Below are 4,655 nucleotides of genomic sequence, written 5' to 3'. Positions count from 1 at the left end.
CTCAACAGTAAAGATAACAAACAGTTTGACGTGGCCACAATAAGATAAGATAAGTTAAGATAAGATAAGATAAGATAAGATAAGATAAGATAAGATAAGACAAGATAAGATAAGATAAGATAAGATAAGATAAGATAAGATAAGCTTTTATTATTCCCACAGGTGGTAAATTTAGGTTGTCATGGTAGGATGTGGACAGTACAAAAATCTGGGACTGATGAGGGAAGTGGCTGCAGCTGTTACAAGCAAAACAGGGAGTAGGTGGAGATGAGCATAGAAGGCTGACTAAGGGAGCTGAAACTGACTGAGGAGAAGTGACTGATGGAACAGATATAATAAACCTAACAAAACACACAGAGGAACAACAAAATATCAGGTTTGCGTTTTAACTGAGTACCCAAATCAGACTCGACGGACAGTGAAAAGACAGGAACTGACACAAGTGGTAAAAAAGGTAAGTGAGTTTATTTACAGTGTTTGCCCAGGGTTTGAGATCCTGAGGTCGAGGCTGGCATGGAGGGGAAGGTTGAAGAAGAGTTCCAGGTAGGTGAGATTTGTGAGGTCTTGGTTGTTCTTGTAGGTGGTAGTGCACGAGAGAGGCAGGGCGGAGATGTGAGGAGGATTCACAGAGAAATCCAGTTCCCAGATAAGCTCACAGCTTTCAACGAGGGAGGAACCAGAGAAAACTCCTCAGAGGGTTTCACAGGGGTTTGAACCGGAGGTGACTGAATATTCCAGCATCGGATGGATCTCAGCCAGCAGCTTAAATGGTGTCAGAGTCTCATCAGCAGAACACTGTGCAGGTGAGTCCATCCCAGTCTCCGCCCACATGCCAATCTGCAATCAATTAGAAGGAAAACAACCACAACCTCTACACAAAAAGTGACCAACATACACAAATCATCACACTTGGGATGAGCAAAAACAAACGAAAAAGTGGGATTTATCTATACTAAATGAAAATTCAGAGTCAATCAGGTTTGAGGGATGAAGTCTGCTCACACTGAGGAGTCACCATCTTAACTGCATCGTGGATACAATCAATATAGTCAGGAGCAGGATACAGTTTCACCATAAAGCTAATGCTACCAGTGTTTATACTTCACTGTAACTGTAGAAGTGTGGTCAAATATACGGAAACTATGGTCAAGTGTACATGTCATATTCAGTTTGAGGTACAACAATATTATAGGCTCCACACCATGAATATACAGAAAAATGTTATATATAAAATAACACGGTCAGTTTTCTTTCGTTCTTTTTTGAAAGCTCAAAATTGAAGTTTGAATTTTAATGATAGTTTTTTTTTTTTGTAAAACAATCTTCTCAACTTGTTCTTGCTTCGTAATGTTTCAAAACAAGTGTGGTGTAGTTTTCTAAGTAAAAAATCTTTTAAAGCAATGAGGGTCTCTTTGACATTACGACACGAAGCAGCAAAAACACAAGCAAGTCTTTTAGTCATAAATGCTGTTTTAGTGTGATTGACTGCAGCTGAAAACCATAATCTTTTAGTTGGGATATGTTTTATAAATTGTATCCTTACTAAACAAGAACCTAAAGAGACCAGTGATCATTTACTACCCTACCCTCTGAGGTAAAAAAAAATACATTTTACTTTTTATTTTCCTGAGACATGCTGTAAGAGCAAAACATTAGATATGAGAGAGATGAAAAATATGATGAAAGAAATCAATTATTTCCTGCAGATTTGTTAGTGTTTTGTAGCAATATATAAATAAAATACTTTAAATGGAAGACTTTATCTGACTGTAGATTGATGGAGACTACAGGAGAGAGCAACAAATGATAACATTCCTGAGTGTGCTGATGTAAATAAGGAATGGAGCCAAAAACATAAATTTTTCTCTTTGAAAGCACACTTTTGAGGGCAATTTAAGACAATCATGATGTTGTTACATTACATTTTCATTGTCACTGGATTTGACAGAAATATCAATTTTGATTGAACACTTCAGTAAAAATGTTTATTACGCATTATTAACCTGTTACATTTTCACTGAGACTTGGATGGTTTTATTTCTTTTTATCTGTTGTTAGCAGAGGTTATTAAATTCTCATTACATCAGTCTAATCTTAACTCACATTCTGCCCACAACCATTACCATCAACAAGTCTTTAGTTAAACGAGTTAATTCAACATCTAATTACCATTTGAGATCAATAAAGTATTTTTGAATTGAATTGAATTGAATTGTGAAGTGAAGTGAAGTGAAGTCCTTAATATCAAGTGATCGTGACACACCTCAAAGTCACGGCTGAGCTGAATCTCAAATTAGCCAAATAAAATTATATTTATGACTTTAAAAAGTAATTTTAATCCACGTCATCTGTATTTTCATCAAACAATGTCAAGTTGTAACAAATTTAGTTTTGAATCTGATCATTTTTGTTTCTATTAAAAAACATTCACAGCAATTTTAGACGTTTGCAACATATACATTAAGATCTGCCACATAAATGATGAACTGCAACACTGTGAGGACTGGAATTTTACAAAAAATAAGATCTAAAATCAATTTCCAACTATCAGTTTGAACTTTTAACATCCTTTGAAGTCATTCGTGTCCATTTGTCTAGTTGAGGATAATTGTGAGCAGCATGGCTGATCATGTTGGCCTCTTATCTGAAGGGTTCATGTGAACACGCTGCTCCCAGCAGACGCTGCAGCTCCACAGCTCCTTGAACGATGCCAGTTTGATGGATAGCCTACTGCTGGCATGGGAGAGACAAATGTGGGGGGGGGGTGGGGGTGGGGGGAGGTCCAGACAGGCCTGGCTCACAGATGCAGAAACCGCCCTGGCTGCAAAAACACACACAAACACATATATCTGGGATCTAAGGCTATCAGCACTTAGCAGGTACTGAAAAACCCCTGTGGGTTAAAACATATGTGTGTGCGTGGGTGGGTGGTGGGCTTATATGTGTGTGTGTGCATGGTAGGCACTCCTTAAGTGTTTCTTCTGGCAAACTGCTGCAGGGTCTCGGTTGGTTTACTCAAGCAAAAACAAGGAAGTAACTTCAGGAAGATTTAAATCCTGTGACACAAAGAAACAACTATATCACGAGCTGCAGCACTCAACAACTGATGATCTGATCCTTATGCTGGTGCTGGGAAATGGGGCAAAGATGGAAAAGACCCACAAACCTGTGCCGTTAACTGGTCCGTCTATAACCACAGCTGGATCGGTCATTTTGAATGGCACTCAAAAACACTAGATGCGTTTCCATTGCAAATGTGCGCAAAACTGTCGATATTCTGTTAATGTCGAAAAAACACAGTTTCGCAACTGCGGTGTCTCCATTAAATAAGAAATGCCATAAAAGTCATGCGTGAATACGTTTGTTCTCACAATAAGTCATTACAAACATGGCGGCAATGGATGTAAACACATAGCATATTGCTACCGCGACACTAGCGCTCATCATCAGAGGAGACATCGGCGTGTTTTATCGAGGCTTTCCAGCTGCAAGCGGGACTTGGGAGCGGTTACGTATGCTGTGTTTATGGGAAATTGTAGTCAGTGAGTTTATTACTTTATTTTACTACTTCTGTGATATTACTACTACTTCTACTTCCTGTTGTCTTCTTCGTCATCGTCTTTTTCGCCAGTAGAAACAACTGGTTGTTGATCACGTGACTCCCATAATGCGAAAAAAGTGTTTCCTTTTATTTTCGAAAAACACCAATTTCGATACGGCTGAAAAACCACCTCATCCTAGCTCAAAAACTTTTTGTCGAAAAACGTAATTTTTTTCGAAATTGACGTGTTTCCATTGAGCAAATTTATTTTCAAAATTATAATTTGTGCATTTTCATGGTCAATTGAAACACAGCTACTAACAGTTTGGGCACAAAACCTTGTCTTTGAAAGGCAGAAGATGCAGAAATAAGCAGCTGAGGTTGTGTCTGTTTCTCTTTCATTTCTGTCTGCTTTTGTTAACAGTGAAGATAAAATCTTCTGCCAATGTAACATTCTCCTTAATGGCCCTCCTCCTCCTCCTCCCTATGATCTTGGCGGCAGCAGCAGCAACTTTCCCCTGTCGACAACCTCTGTTCTCCCTCTGCCTCCCTGTCTGCCCCGCCTCCCTCCTCTTTGCTCCTGATGCCCCAAAACAACTGTGCAAAGGCAAAGGTCACATGACAGAAAAATACCTCAGCTCAAACAATTTGTCTGTGGACATAACAGCAGAGATAGGCACGAATTCCTGGAAATAACTGTTTGCTTCAGCGGCTCAAATGATTCTTTAAAAAAGGTGGTGATCCAACCTATGTCTCATTTATGGAAAAAAAAACTGTTTTATTGGTTTGTGTTTTTTCATAGTGACTTTCTTCTAATCTGGAAACAATTAAACCAGAGCTGATTGTGGTTAAAAGGATGCTCCTGAGCTGTAACATCCGGAGGAAAGGTGACGATTAGCAATGACGTGTGAAAACACACTTGTGTGTGTGTGTATGTGTGTGTTCGGTCTGACCCCGTGTGTGGGTTAGGACCTTCGTAAGAGGACACAAAGTGTCATTCTGCACCTTCACGGGTGTCCTGCTTGTTTAGATCAGATCATCTGTCTAACAGTGTGTGTGTGTGTGTGTGTGTGTGTGTGTGTGTGTGTGTGTGTGTGTGTGTGTGTGCTGTGCC

General features: G+C 39.4%; 1 long non-coding RNA gene across 1 annotated transcript; it reads left to right on the top strand.

Moving 5' to 3' along the window:
• Positions 1 to 351: 351 nt before the first annotated feature.
• Positions 352 to 838, top strand: LOC106527879 (uncharacterized). Its single transcript, XR_001311435.1, has 2 exons — positions 352 to 454; positions 494 to 838. It is a non-coding gene; the product is annotated as an uncharacterized LOC106527879 (long non-coding RNA).
• Positions 839 to 4,655: the final 3,817 nt, after the last annotated feature.

Source organism: Austrofundulus limnaeus, unplaced genomic scaffold (genome assembly GCF_001266775.1).
Source record: "Austrofundulus limnaeus strain Quisiro unplaced genomic scaffold, Austrofundulus_limnaeus-1.0 Scaffold346, whole genome shotgun sequence".
NCBI lineage: Eukaryota > Metazoa > Chordata > Actinopteri > Cyprinodontiformes > Rivulidae > Austrofundulus > Austrofundulus limnaeus.
The sequence above is the reverse complement of the archived record's forward strand: the minus strand, read 5'-3'. Positions and strand labels throughout refer to the sequence as shown.